Genomic DNA, 15,857 nt, shown 5'->3' with positions numbered 1-15,857 from the left:
CTCCACCTCCCAGGTTCAAGCAATTCTCCTGCCTTACCCTCCTGAGTAGCTGGGACTACAGGCGCATGCCACCACATCTGGCTAATTTTTTGTAGTTTCAGTAGAGATGGGGTTTCACCGTGTTAGCCAGGATGGTCTCGATCTTCTGACCTCATGATCCACCCACCTCAGGCTCCCAAAGTGCTGGGATTACAGGCATGAGTCACTGTGCCTGGCCTATTTTATTTTATTTTTTGAGATGGAGTTTTCCTCTTGTTGCCCAGGCTGGAGTAGAGTGATGTGATCTTGGCTCACTGCAACCTCCGCCTCCTGGGTTCAAGTGATTCTCCTGTCTCAGCCTCCTGAGTAGCTGGGACTACAGGCGTGTGCCACCACACCCAGCTAATTATTTGTATTTTTAGTAGAGATGGGGTCTCACCATGTTGGTCAGGCTGGTCTCAAACTCCTGACCTCAGGTGATCCACCTGCCTCGGCCTCCCAAAATGCTGGGATTACAGGCATGAGCCACTGTGCCTGGCCTGTTTTCCCACTTTTTAAAGTAACAGTCTTACTGAGATGTAATTTACATACCATATAGTCACCTATTTAAAGTGTACAATTCAATGAGTTTCGTATATTCACAGAATTGTGCAACCATCACTACTATTTCCAGAATATTTTTGTCACCTGAAAAAGAAACCCCATATTCACTAGCAGTCACCTCCAGTTCCACCATTCCTAGGCAGCCATGGATCTACTTTTTGTCTATGGATTTGTCTATTCCAGACATTTTATAGAAATGAAATCATATAGTGTGTGGTCATTTGTGATTGTCTTCTTTCACTTAGCGTGTTTTAAATGTAGCATGTATCAGCACTTCTTATTGCCAGTTCTATTGTATGGCTATACCACATTTTATTTATCAGTTCATCAGTTGACAGACATTTGGGTAATTTCCATTTTTTGCCTATTATGTATAATGCTACTCTGAACATCTGTGTATAGGTTTTTGTGTGGACATATGTTTTTATTTCTGTTGAATATATACCTAGAGGTGGAATTGTTGTGTCATATGGTAACTCTGTGTTTAACCTTTTGAGGAACTGCCAGGCTCTTTTGCAAAGCTGCTGTACTATTTGACATTCTCGTGAGCAATATGTGAGGGTTCCAATTTCTCCACGTCCTTACCAACATTTGTTACTGTCTGTCTTTTTGATTATGGCTATCCTAGTGGGTGTGTAATGGTATCTCATTGTGGTTTTAAGTGGAATTGCCCTGATGACTAATAATGTTGCATGTCTTTTCATATGCTTATTGGCCATTTGTATATGTTCTTTAGAGAAATGTGTATTTAGATCCTTTGTCCATTTTAAAGTGGGTTATTTGTCTTTATAAAATATTGAATTGTAAGAGTTCTTTATATGTTCTGGATTCAATACATATGATACAATACATATAATACATATTTTAGTCCTCAGATAAATGATTTGCAAAAATTTTCTTCCATTTTGTGGGTTGTCTTTTTACTTTCTTGATAGTGTCCTTTGAAAGATGAAAGCTTTTAATTTTGATGAAGTTCAGTTTATTTATTGTTTTCTATTGTCACTTGTGTTTTTGGTGTCATATTTAAGAAACCGTTGCCTAATCCAAGATCACAGAGATTTCACTTATGTTTTCTTCTAAGAGTTTTATAGTTTTAGCTCCTATATGTCAGTCTTTGATTCATTTTGAGTTAATTTTTGTATGTGGTGTGAAGTAGGAGTTCAACTTCATACTCTTGTATGTGGATATCCACTTGTCTTAGCATCATTTTTTGAACAAACTATTCTTTTCCTAATGACTTGTTTTGGAACCCTTGTGCAAAATCAATTGACCTTATGTATTTAAATGTAAGGAATGTAAGGGTTTATATCTAGACTGTGTCAGTACCACACTGTCTTGATTTGTTTAATCTATTTTTGAGGCAGACTTTTGCTCCCCGATCTAAAATTAAAATGTTTCACAATTGATTATGTCTTATATGCATCAAAACTTGCAGACTGGGTGTAAGTGGCTTGAGAAAATATATTGGAGACTAAAGTGGGGCTGTTGGAGACTCACAGGAACCAAATAGTTAGAAGGTGGGGGAGTGAGAGAGGCAGTAAGTTGGATGCTTCCCAAGTGTTTAGCAGCCATCCCAAAGTGGCAGTCAAAAATAGGCTAGCTTTACATAATTTCAAAGTTGAGTACTGATGGTTCCAGTTTCTTTTTATGGATTCTTTTAAGAAGTGCTGTATCACCAAATGCTGTTGATGGCATAGAAGACAACACTGTGGAAAAATATGGACATTGACCAGTCTAAGTCAAAAAGATGGACAAATACTCAATTCTCAATGTGAGGAATTTTTAGGAAAACCTTGAGCAGTTAATTTTGCTTGTTTCCCTTTCTATGTGTAAATGAATAATAAATGAAAAGTCTAAAAGAACTCCTTTAATAAGCCTAAGATAAATGCTAAGTGGTAGAGTACTGTGTCATATCTTATTTAGCATTTTGTTTAGTGCCATGTAAAGTACTGGTGTTTTAGCTTTGAAATGCTCTTAATCCTCCTGCTTCCAGCTCTATCTACACCTCAGAAGGAGCTGGGTCCTTTCCCAGAGTCTGTTGTATAAATTAACCTTCTTCCTGTAGTCACTCTATGTCCATCTGTTTTCCCAGCCACTTTAATTTTTTCTCTTTTTTCTTTCCCTTGTGCTTGTAGGTTTAAGTCTTAAAAACAAGCCAGGTATTATTGTTTATAGTGGAGTTTTCAGTAGGAGTGGAGGTTAACCTGTACATCAATCTAGTAGGAATATTCATTCAATCACTCAAGGGATGAGCTTATGGAAAAGTTACAAAAGTAGTAGCATTCCCTTATATTCCTCACCCTGCTCCCTTTATGTTAGCATTTTATATAAGGGATCAAGAATAGGAAATTAATCTTGGTACAGTATTATTAACTAAACTACAGAGCTTATTTGAATTCCATCAGTTTTTCCACTGGTGGTCTATTTCTGTCCTAGAATCCTATCCAGGATCCCATATTGCATTTAGTTATTATTTCTCCTTAGTCTCATCCAGTTTGTAATAGTTTCTTAATCTTTAATGACACCTTTGAAGAGTACAGATCAATATTTTGTAGAATGTTCCTCAATTTGTATTTGTCTGATGTTTTCTTATGAATAAGGTTGTGCATTTTTGGCAAGAATATAATGATGCATATTTTTCAGTGCATCATATCAAGGAGTTAATGATGTTGATGTGTCTTGTTACTGGTGGCATTTACCTTGATTCCTTGTTTAAGTTGCTGTCTGCAGGGTTTTTCTACTGTAAAATTACTACTTTTTCTCTTTGAGGTTAAAATATCTTGGGGGAGATGCTTTGAGACTATGCAGATATCCTATTTATCCTCAGATTTTTGTCTATTGATTTTTTTCATTCTTTGGTGGAACACTCTATATCATAGAGTATTTGTGACAAATATTTGATTAACAGAGATAAAGCTATGGCCTACAAGAAGCAAATATCAATTACACTGAAATCCTATTGTATTGGTTAATACAACGCTAGTAGCTGTGTTCCTCAACTTTCAGGAGCTTAGCACAGCAGATGCTTTTCTTCCCAATATGGGCATTTCTGGTTGTGTAGGCAGTTTTCTGTCATGTTAATTCAAAGATCCAGACTAAACTTTTTATACTGAAGTAACTTTAAACTGACAGAAAATAAGGATGCAAGAATAGTACCAGGAAATCCTGTATACCCTTTACTAGATTTACTTAACATTTGCTACATGTGCCCTATTTTCTTTCTGTCTATTCATATATGTATATGTATTTTATATATCTGTATTTATATATTGATTGCCACATACTAAATCAGTTGAGATTAGATCACATACGTCATGTTCTTCTATGCCTTAATAGTTTAAACTTAATATATTTATTTGTTTAAATCTAGTACACACATAGTTTCAGAATTGCTAACACGTATCTGTTTGAGAAACACTTTCACTAACTAGATTACAGCATTTATACGTTCTTTTATTCTTTAGTTTTGCAATATCCAGTCAAGGTATGATTTTCCAGTTTCCCACTGAAGTATTAAGTTTGAAAACTTTACATAAGCACACTGTTATTCAAATTTAGGAAATTTAATATCAGTACTTTAATATGCAGTCCGTATTCCAGTTTCATTAATTATCCCCAATATGTTCTTCAGTGGAATATTTTTTTTTCTCCTGATACAGTATCAAGTCCAGGATCACGTATTGAATTTATTTGTCATGACTTTAGTTTCCTTTGATCTGGAACAGATCTTATAAGCTTTTTGTTGTCTGGAATACTGCATAAGTGACATGTTCTTCTCAGGTAATGCATCAGGAGGCACATGATGTCTCAACCCCTCATTGGTGATTGTAATTTTGATAATTTGGTTAAATTACTGTTTTCTTAAGTGTAAACTATTTTTAGATATGACATATCAGAGTGATCAATACTGTGAAGCCTTTTACAACAACAGTGTTTAGACTGAAAAATTATGAGTGAAAAGGCTTTCACAGTCATTCGGATTGAATATGCCTAACATGAAATCCAAACTGTTTTAACCTTTCTTTCAAGTTATTTTCCACCATGGAAATAGTAATGCATGATTTAGCCATTCATGAGTTTTATTTTCTCATGCAGGCATTTATTTCTTTAAAAAATTTAAAGTTTACTATAAAACTTAAGTTTTAACCATTTTAAGTGTACTCTTCCGTGGCATTAAGTACATTCACAATGTTGTGCAACCATCACTACCATCCATCTCCAGGACTTCCTCATCATCCCAAACATAAACCGTATCTACTAAACAATAACTCCCCAATTCCTTCTCCACCCCCTGGTAACCTCATTTTATATGTCATCACAATATTTTAAATAAACACCAACTTCCTGGGGTAAGATCATTTGACTTTTGCTCCCAGATCAGAACTATGATAAAAAATATTATTTGCTATATACTAACAGGGCAATTTCTGGATTTTGGCGTGAGTTACTATATTATAACTCTAAATCCTGGTAAGGGAAGCATTTTTGTTCTGAAAGTAAACAAAAATAACCATCAGTTTGATAATCTTTACCTCTGGAGGTGGGGTATTTTGGAGGGGGTGAGTACAAAGAGAGGTGAAATTATTCCTCTAGGGTGGCAGACCAGAGTTTAAATTGTTTCTTATGTTTTTCACTTTGGTTGTCTACCAATTGGATATAGTCACTCAGATCATCCATGTTTTTGTACCTGGCTTGATAGGTATAAATACCTATAAATTGGAATAAATTCTGGCAGTTAGAGGCCCATGTTCCTTGGTCTGTAAAGTAAACATAACAAAACTGACTTCTCTCCAAAGGGTGCTTTGAGACAAAACTGTAAAACACTTTGCAGAGTAGAAGGGGGGTGTCCCTATTTTTAGTAACATTCCTCAGTGTTCTTCAAGAATTCACCTACTGCCAATCATTCCTCTGAGTTAGGGATGTATATTAGAACTAGTTTTAATAGCACTGTAAACTGTAGATAGTGTGCCTGGAGCTGAATAAATAACTACAGGTTCAAAAATACTCAAAGAATAAAATTGCCTAGGTGGTAACCCACCTAGTTCATTGCTGTATGGTGTTGTGTATCTCTTTTTTTCCTGATGAATTTGAAAAGGCCTTGAAACAGTGGGCAGATTCTTTGGTTCAGATGGGCTGTAATAGGAGACACCAGGATGAGCCTGAGTCTCTTGCTCTTGAAATATTAGCATATGGATAGATTGCATACCCATTATCAGTTAGGTATCTGCCAAACCATTTGCAGGGTTTCTCTGTAGTTCATACAGTTGGGAAGAATTCCTAGAGGCAAGAGGTCTTTTACCTGAAGATTCAGCAGTTACTATAGGGGCCTTCTTTTGGCTTCTTGCTCTTGGGACACCTTTACTTGAATGAGGTAGTCTCTTGCCATTAGTGTCTGTAGTGCCTTAATGATTCCTATTGGGATGAGTTAGCCAGAAGTGAGGCTCTTCACTTCATGTTGAAACTAACTTTTGCCTGAGTATTAAGGATGGGTGATTCTAAGGTCCTGAGCCAGCTGGAAGGACCTTCATTTACTTTCTATTCTTGTCTGAAGAATGCTTAGGCTACCTTACTGTTACTCCTCTGGTGGTATCAAAGGCCATGTAATGACAAGGCTGGATGCAGTTACTCACGCCTGTAATCCCAGCACTTTGGGAGGCCAAGGCAGGAGGATCACTTGAGTCCAGGAGTTCAAGACCAGCCTGGGTGACAATGGAAGACCCCTACCTCTAAAAAAATTTTAAAAATCTAGATGGGCATGTTGGTACACTCCTATAGTCCCAGCTACTCAGCAGGCTGAGGTGGGAGGATTGCTTGAGCCTAGGAGATTGAGGCTGCAGTGAGCCGTGATCACACTACTGCACTCCAGCCTGGGCAACAGAGCAAGACCCTGTCCCCCCCCCCCGAAAAAAAAAAAAAGATGTGATGATTGCCTCTTTTGGTTATATCCTGCTGCCTAAGAGCCCACCCCAGAACTTAGTGGCTTAGGATAACCGTTTTCATAGTTTTATCAGTGAGGAATTAGGGAAGATGTCAGCTGAGCTCTTCATTTCTGCTCCAGGTGGCATTGGTTGGGCACTGGGACTGGAGGTTCTACTTCTAAGATAGCTTCTTCACTCTTGTGAATAGTTCCTCAGTGTCTGTGGCCAGTCTCTCTCCATGTGGTATCTCATCCACCCTGGCCTTTCCACATGCCTTAGGCTTCCCACATCATGGTGGTCCCTGGGTAGTTACTCTTCTTACAGAGTAGGGATGAAATGAAAGCCTCTATTCTAAGTTCAGTTAAATATTGCTACAAATATTTAGTACTGGGATTGTGGGATCATTTTCTTACATCATAATTATAACCCAATCAGGGTAGAAAACTGAAAGAAAGAAGGACACTTCATTTTCTTTGCTCTTTGTGTGGATGATGGGTTGTACAAATAGCAGGAGGTTCAACTTTTGGCTTGTTTTGGATTACTGAGCACCATCCTTCAGAAATGATTTCCTAATACTTTCCCGGCCATCTGGCATGAGCACAGAAGACCTTTTACTCAATAAAAGTAAGCTAATAATAATAAGTTGAAACATCTTGATAATAAATATATTTGTACAGCTTTTCAAATCCCAGGTTATTGAAATTCTGTCAGCCTTGGCTGGTTTCCATGCTCCTTCTGTGCCCTTGTGTTGTGTTTTCTTCTTCTTCTTTTTTTTGTTGAGCCACTCCTGCTGACTTCAAAAGGATGCTCTGAGCTCTAAAAGGAGGAGCAGTTTTGCTGGGATGCAGAAGTGGTGAACGTAAGGCTTGGATTCAATTACAGTAATCCTCAGAAGTTCTTGGTAGGAGAGGGGCACAGACTCCCAGCCTCCATTTTGCAGGTAAGGAAGAAGTATGAAAAGATAAACCGGCTTTTCTTAATGTCAGCATCTGATTCTTTACCCTCTTTCATCCTAGCAACGATTGTTAACATAAAACAGATGTTCCTTGCACAAGAGAAAAATAATAGAGCTGGATCTTTTAATGATCCTGCATTTATTATTTGTAGCACTGGATCTCTAAACTAGGAAAAGCAATGTCGATTCTAACTAGAAATTATGGGGCATTTAATAACACATGAGGCAAAATTATGAGGAAAGGTGAGAAACCAAGTGGCTCCTAGCTTCTAACACCTTACTTTCTATGGTGTAAGTTAATGAATGATCCATTTTTAATTCAGTAAAAAAGGAAATTTCTGATAGGCTTTACCTTAACTTCACATTGCTGTTTATATTACAAACAAAATGCTAAAGTTAACAAGTGTTGTAAAACGCCCTAGGTCAGGGTTTTGAGTGCCCATAAGCAATTCTCTAGAATTATTTTGAGAGCTCAGATTATAGATTTGCCCCCATACCATATACTATATTACCTATCACTGCAAGATTCTTTATAGGGTGTCAAGTATGTGGGAGGATTTAAACTAATTGTCTTAAATGCTTCATGAGATAGGAGATGATCCAATGGGAACTGAATGTTTTCAATTAGGATGTTTCCATGGATACTATTAAGTGTGCCAAGATTCATAGCCACAGGAGATTTTTACTTCAATATTGATTAAGAAATCTGAGAACAATCTCAAGAAGTGTAGGGTGTAGGTGGAGGATAAATTTTGAGGATAGTATAAAATTTGCTTTCTCTTCCATAGTTAAGGCCTAGTCCAGGAAAATTCTAGGCAGTCAGCCAAGTCTAACAGCAGGATTTATGTCAAGAGAATGTCCAGAATAAAAGTGAACATGGGTTGTTTCATTTTCCCCAGGTATATTTATTTATTAACATTTATTTAATGTTACTTATTATTTGTTTATTAACATTAGCTTTCTTATGTACTCGGTACAAAGCGTTAGAATTACAACCCTTTGTATCTTTGTTGTTTATGAGGAAAACATCCTAAATAGTGTCCACAGACATCTTAAAATTCACATTCCTCTGAGAAAGGTTTATCCCTTAGGTTATTACTTTTTTTTTTTGATACATGCGTTTTTTACCTGGGTTCTCAGATCTCCAAGAAATCGGTGGATAGAATTCAAGGTGACTTCTTGGATGGAGAAAAAGTACATCTTTATTTTGACCAACCATGGATATTTAGCATTTTCATCAATTAATGAATGCAGGTGACAAATCATAGTACTATTGGCCCCACCTTTGAGTTTGTCCTCAGTAACTCACAGATATTTTCATATTGTGTCACAGCTGTTGCAGATATCTTGAAATATTGTTTATTCTAATCACTACTTCAAAATTTGGGCAGTTATTGGCATTCCCACCAGTTTTTTTTTTTTTTTTTTGAGACAGTCTTTCTCTGGCACCCCCAGGCTGGAGTGCAGTGGTGAGATCTTGGCTCACTGCGACCTCTGCCTCCCAGGTTCAAGCGATTCTCCCGCCTCAGCTTCCTGAGTAGCTGGGATTACAGGCGCATGCCACCATGGCCTGGCTAATTTTTTTTTTTTTTAGATGGAGTCTCACTCTGTCGCCAGGCTGGAATGCAGTGGTGTGATATTGGCTCACTGCAACCTCCACCTCCCAGGTTCAAGTGATTCTCCTGCCTCACCCTCCTAAGTAGCTGGGACTACAGGAGCATGCCACCACGCCCAGCTAATTTTTCTATTTTTAGTAGAGACGGAGTTTTACCATGTTGGCCAGGATGGTCTCGATCTCTTGACCTTGTGATCCACCCACCTCGGCCTCCCAAAATGCTGGGATTACAGGCGTGAGCCACCATGCCTGGCCACATTACCACCAGTTCTTGATACTTAATGCCGTAACAAAAGGCACATGTATCACTATATCACGAATTAGCATTTTATAATATTTTAATAACTATTTCAGTATAAGTGGCTTCACTTGTAATCATATGTTTTATTTTTGCACTTAAAAATATAATTCCTAAAAGGGATCCATAAGGCTTCACCAGACTGCCAAAGCGTCCATGGCACAGGACATTAAGAACCCTGTGCCAAATGGAATGAAGATTAGAAGCACTATCATATGTTCATTTTCTGATCACAGTTTAAGAAAGAGTTTCTTACTTAAGTGCTTTTCACGGAAAATCTAAACTTAAAGGTTAAAAGGGAATTCTTTTGTGCTGGCTCATGTGTGGGCCCTACAAAGTACTTTGCAGTCATATCTGACTTTCGTTTGAGAGTTTGTCTTCAGAAATGGAAGAAGAAAAGGCATTCAGGTATATGATGGGTTGCATTCTGTAGAACATTGTTAAATCTATGGGAGCGGAGAAAAGTTCCATTCAGTGTCTTGTGGCTTGTGGTAGGAGTCAGTCGTATTCTTGCGGAAATTTCCCTAGACAGTGCCTCTTGCTTCCTCCTTTCTTGTCCCACAGTACTCCATGGGGCAGATGTGGGAACTTGGATGCCCCATGGGAATTGTAACCCCATGCTTTGCCTTATCCTGGTGGGGACTGATCTGAGGTTTATCCATGAAACTGTGTCAATTCATGGCTGGGAGTAGGAATGCAGAAAACACAAGCAAAATGACTGCAGGAAGGTTTAAATAAAATCTCATATGTGGCTTTTCCTTAACACATTATTTTGCAAAAAGTGGCAGAGTGAATTTGCTGTGATATGAGAGCATCATTCTGGACTTTTACTTGATTAAGGGCAGCCACTTTATCTTTAAAGCAGTTTTCGTCACCTTTTAGTATTCTCTAGCAGAATGCTGAATGAGCACACTTAAGGAGTGGGGAGTTGGTATTTGGTTCTGTGACAGGTGCTATCTTATAACAGAAAAATACATATTTTTGTGAAACTTCAAATGCATTTTTATTCACCAGCAAGTCTGTGACTCTGGATCCACCACCTTGTTCCAAGTGTGATCAAGCACTGTACCTGACAGCATCGGTTATCCTTACCTGTAGGCAAAAATTGTATTACATTTATTTTACAGTGATCTGGAAAAAAAAGCATGACAACAAAAACCAGACACACTTTATTTCTATTCTGGTAACATTTTTTGGTAATAATTTATTACCGTACAAGTCATACACCATATAAGTCACACATTTAAAGTGTCAAATTAAATGGTTTTTAGTATATTCATGGGATTGTGCCATCATCACAGTCAAATTTAGAACACTTACTACCCCCAACAAGAAATCTCATACGCTTTAGCAGTCACCCCACTATGGCCCCCAGTTTTCTAACCCCAGACCCTAACAACCACTAACCTACTTTCTGTCTCTATGAATTTGCCTCTTTTGGCCATTTCATATAAATGGAATTATACAGTATGTAACCTTTTGTGACTGGCTTCTTTCATTTAGCATAATGTTTTTAAGGTCTACTTATATGAGAGTATGTATCAGTACCTTATTCCTTTTTATGGCCAAATATTCCATTTTCTGGATATATCAGATTTTGTTTATCTGTTCATCTGTTGATGGACATTTGAGTTGTTTCCACTTTGTGCTATTATTATGAATAATGCTGCTATGAACATTCATGTATACATCATGTATACATTTTAATGTAGACATATGTTTTTAGTTATCTTGAGTATATACCTAGGAGTGGAATCATATATATATATATATATTTTTAAACCAAAATCAAATTTTAATGTTGCAGAATCCCTGAAGCACTTTTAGAAACTGTTCACTTCCATAGAACAGTTTGCAAATCAGTGTTAAAGTGGAGAGAGTGTTGATTTTTTTGTGCATGTATTTGGTAGACATCGTTTGAATCTTGATTTTATAGGCTGTGTGAATTTTGTTAAGTTACCTGTGAACATCTTTTTTCGAGTATCAAATGTTAGTACTTCTGGATGTTTTAGGAGTTGATAGACTGTATTATTGCTTAAAAAATTTACTGTCCATTTCTTACCATCAGCTTTGGCCATGGATTTGCTTTGGCCAGTGGCCTGTGAGGGGAAGTGATGTGTGCCTTCTTTCAGGCAGAAGCTGGTGGTTTGCCTCATCTCTTTCCTTTCTGCCATGATGACCATTGATGTTCCAGTTGGACACAGGCTTCATCAGCTTGTGTATCAGAATGAAAATGATGTGGGGCAGAGCCGTCATAGATTTTGTTGCATGGGTATGGAAAAAGCATCATTTTAAGCCATCAAGATTTGGTGACTATTTGATACTTTAGCACAGTGGTCCTCAAGCAATGGCAGTTTTGCAATTCTCACCCTGAGATGTCTGGCAATGTCTGGAGACATTTTTTGGTTATCACACGTGGGGAAGTGCTCTTGGCATTTAGTGGGCAGATGCTGCTAAGCATCCCACACTGCACAGGACAGCTCCCACAACAAAGACTTATCCGATCCAAAATGTCAATAGTGCTGAAGTTTAGAAACCCTGCTTTAGTATAACCTAGTTTATCCTGATTAAGGTAGGGTGTTGAGAAGATTAAATGGAAAAAAAGATATAAAATACAGCAAACAGGGTGATCTTTTTTTGGTAATTATGTGACAGAGCTTGGCAATGGCTCTGAGGTCTTCCCTTGCATTTGTGGGTCTTTTCCAACTTCCCTAGGGTTCAGTATTCAGTTTAATTGTAGTTGTGTTTGCAAATCAAGGCTCATTTTTAGCAGAATCATGTACTCTTTAAAAAAGGGAGAGAACTAACATTAAATGCTTGTTTGGCACCAGGCTGTTTGTGTTTTGAATTTTTACAAATACTCTCTGAAATGGATATTCCTTACCTCCATTTTGTTTTGTTTTGTTTTGTTTTGTTTTGAGACAGGATCTCACGGTGTTGCCCAGACTGGAGTGCAGTGGTGCGATCTTGTCTCACTGCAACCTCCACCTCCTGAATTCAAGCAATTCTCCTGCCTCAGCCTCCTGAGTAGCTGGGATTACAGGCATGTGCCACCATGCCCAGCTAATGTTTTGTATTTTCAGTAGAGACGGGATTTTGCTATGTTGGCCAGGCTGGTCTCTTAACTCTTGGCCTCCTGTGATCCCCCAGCCTTGGCCTCCCAAAGTGCTGGGGTTGCAGGCATGAGCCACCATGCCCGGCCCTACATTTTGTTTTTGATGAAGGCATTGAAGCACTGAAGTTAAGTAATTTGACCAAGATCACATGGCTTATAAGTGGTGGGCCTAGAATTCGAAGCACATCTGTTTGCCTCCAGAACCCTGTTCTTTCCGCACTGCTGTACTACCTCTTTAGCAGTGGCTTTAACTTAGAGAAATGAAGGTAATCCTGATTTCTAACAATTATGTGTTGTATTAGTTATCTATTGCTGTATAACAGGTTACCTCAAAACTTAGCACTTTAACACAACACACAGTTATTGTCTGACATAGTTTTGAGAGTCAGTAATTTAGGAGAAGCTAAGTTGGGTGGTTCTGGCTCAGGATCTCTGTGGAGATTGCAAACAAGTTGTTTTCCAGGGCTCCAGCCATCTGAAGGCCTGATTGGAGCAGGAAGATCCACTTCCATGGTGGTGCACTCACAGGGCTGTTGGTGGGAAGCCTCAGTTCCTCACTATGTGGGTCTCTCTTTAGGGTTACTTGATTGTCATACATGGCAGCTGGCCTCCTTCAGAGTGAGGGATCTGAGAGAGACAGCAAGGCAGAAGCCACAATATCTTTTGTGACCTAGCCTTAGAAGTCACAGATGATCACTTCTGCTCTTTTCTATCAGTCACATACACAACCCTGATATAATGTGGGAGAGGATGATATAAGGGCATCAAGAATACTAAGAGATGGAAATCATTGGAGGCCATCATGGAGGCTGGTTACTACATGTTAATGATCCTCATTTGCCATAGTTACAAAATTATGAATTATATTTCCTTTTCATATTCTAATATTCCAAACACCTGTTTTGTACTTTAAGATACTCAAATCGTTTTGAATGTGAGTGAAAATACAAAGTGGCTTTTGTAAGCGCTTAGTGAATGGGTAAAATGAAGGCCGTGGTACAGATACTTCATTGGGGGATTTTTTTTTTTTTAAATAGGTTTTAAATAGGATTCAAGAAGCAGAGGCTTCTTGAATCCTGAAAAGTTGGTCTGATGTACTTTTTTTTTTTTTTCCTGGAAAATCTCCTTGTACCAAACACTGAATTCTTCATTTGCCAAAGTCCACCCAACTTTCTGATGTTTTTATTGCTGGTTTGATGTGCTTGAATGCTAGCCAAAGTATAAGGTGAATCGTAGATGCAAGGACTGTGCAGTTTCCATGGAGACTTCTTTCAGGAGCCCTTCATTTTTTCATTCAGCTATTACTAGGAGGCATCCTCTTCCAGTTAATGTGTGGTACACCATCAATTTGAGTGGCTCTTAGAAAGGGGTTCAGTTTATACAAATTTAGAATTGAGGTTTTTTTTTTTTTTTTCTGTGTATCTTCAACGTTAAATTAGGTTTTCATGAAACTTGAAGATGCTAACTGGAAATCTTCCTGAAGCAGTTTAACTATACTTTTGTTTATTACACTTGATTTTGAGCTTTTGGGAATAAAAGAAGGGCCCTGGCTAGGTACAGAGGTATATGGATTTACTGTGTCTAATCGTGCAACCATGAAATAAACGTTTCCACTTCAGGAATCAACCCATCACTTTTAACCACTGTTGTTTGCATTGGCTTAGAGCTTTGTGCTTCCTTCAAGTATTTTCCTTTTTTCTTTCAAAATTGTGTTCAGTTGGTTGTGACCAATTTTACACAGAGACTGGCTCACTCACTTATGTTCTTGACTCCTGCTGTCCCAATGTCATGCTTCATTTACCAGAGATAGCTTTTCCTGGCTTTATCTGTTGACTTGACATCCTGTGCATCATATTTCTTTTCTTAGATATAGAGATGACTGAAAAAAATCCATGATTTGAAGAAAACTTGCAAAAGTGCAAAGCACTGTGAAAGAGGCAGCTTTAATTTTAATCTTCACTGTAGTCAGAATAGGAGGCCTCCTGATGGGCAGGCTTGCTTTGCTTTCTCATTTTACTCTGTCCAGTGTAGGTACCCAGATCAATCAAGGTCAAGCTGGTCTGGTCATTAATACAACTTTTGGTTTTAAACACAGCTGTGTATGGGGGTTGTTAGCATTATTAATAGAGGTTATAATGAAAACAAGGTATGGTCATACAGTTGTGTCTGTGGGTAGTGACATGGAGGTGGAGTTGTTGCCTAAGATCTGAAAGTCAGGAAGCTGGAGGTTTTTGTAATTTTATTCATTATCAATCTTAAGAATTTATTTTGGTCATTATAAATGTATGACTGGTGCTATTTTCCAATCCTGAGGTTTTGTGGAAAATTTTTTTGAAAAGAGGCCAGGATGAGGATAAAAATTAATTTTGAAAATCCATTTCAAAGACTCATTATGCTATGCTCCATCACTGAAATTTTAATGCAACTTATATATTGTGCTGTTACCTTTGGGACTAGCATTCTTAAAAGCTGACTTTTATTTTGGACTTTCTAATATGTGTCAGCTATGTCAGCTCACGAGTGTGTTTTTATCTGTGCATCATGTTATATTTGGACCTGGGTGGAATGTAAATCTTTTACTGGCCTAAATCTGAGTCTAATCCTCTGCATGGCTTTGGTAGAAAATCAATTTCCTCTGCTCTGTCAAGATTTTTCAGGTCAGTGCTCTTTGGAAGTTTCCCAATTCTCTTAGATTAAAATAGATTTTGTTTCTGTGCTATATACTGGTATTAGTTAGTAGGACACTGGGATCTAGAAAGCAAGAAAACAGAGGCAGACAAGATATCCATGAGTTCTATTTCAGTTAACTTGTTGACACACTGCACCTTTGAGGAACCAAGGAGTTCGTGTGCTTTCAGGCATCATTTGGGGGAGCAAATGTAAATGACTCCTGTAGGTGAGGCTGTGCACTTAATTTTAATGAGTTCAAGTTCATTAAGTAACCTGCTCACTGGGTCATTAGAACTGACCTCACTAGAAGTGAATGGAAAAGAGAAGAACTACCTAAGTTCCACTCAGTTTGTTTCACTATTGTGGGATATTGGAAGTAGAGTGACAACTTGGACTTTTCTCATTTTAGCACTGAGAAGTCCCACATCCCAGGAACTTACTCAGTCCCCAGCAAACTGGGGGGAGGGGGGATGGTTAGTCACCCTAGCAGTGAAAAGTAAGGGGATGGATGGTTTGGAACTGGTTAGTACCCTTATAGATTTTTTTTTTTCTGAGACAGGGTCTTGCTCTGTCACCCAGGCTAGAATACAGTGGCATGATCATGGCTCACTGCAGCCACAACCTCGCGGGTCCAAACGATACTCCCACTTCAGCCTCCCCAGTAGCTGGAACTATAGGGACAAGCCACCACACCCAGCTAATAT

At 38.3% G+C, this 15,857-nt stretch overlaps 1 protein-coding gene across 3 annotated transcripts in view; it reads left to right on the top strand.

Moving 5' to 3' along the window:
* Positions 1-15,857, top strand: part of REPS2 (RALBP1 associated Eps domain containing 2) — a 200,979-nt gene that overhangs the window by 20,018 nt on the left and 165,104 nt on the right. Inside the window, exon 1 of one of the 3 annotated variants that reach the window (XM_011940241.1) lies at positions 7,302-7,359. The exons of the other annotated variants lie outside the window; for them this stretch is intronic. The gene's annotated coding sequence lies outside the window, so the exon portion shown is untranslated. Of the gene's footprint in view, positions 1-7,301; positions 7,360-15,857 lie in introns of those variants that run through there. 3 annotated transcript variants of the gene reach the window in all.

Source organism: Colobus angolensis, unplaced genomic scaffold (assembly GCF_000951035.1).
Source record: "Colobus angolensis palliatus isolate OR3802 unplaced genomic scaffold, Cang.pa_1.0 Scaffold188, whole genome shotgun sequence".
In the NCBI taxonomy this organism is placed as follows: Eukaryota; Metazoa; Chordata; class Mammalia; order Primates; family Cercopithecidae; genus Colobus; species Colobus angolensis.
This window is presented reverse-complemented; position numbering and strand designations above follow the sequence as displayed.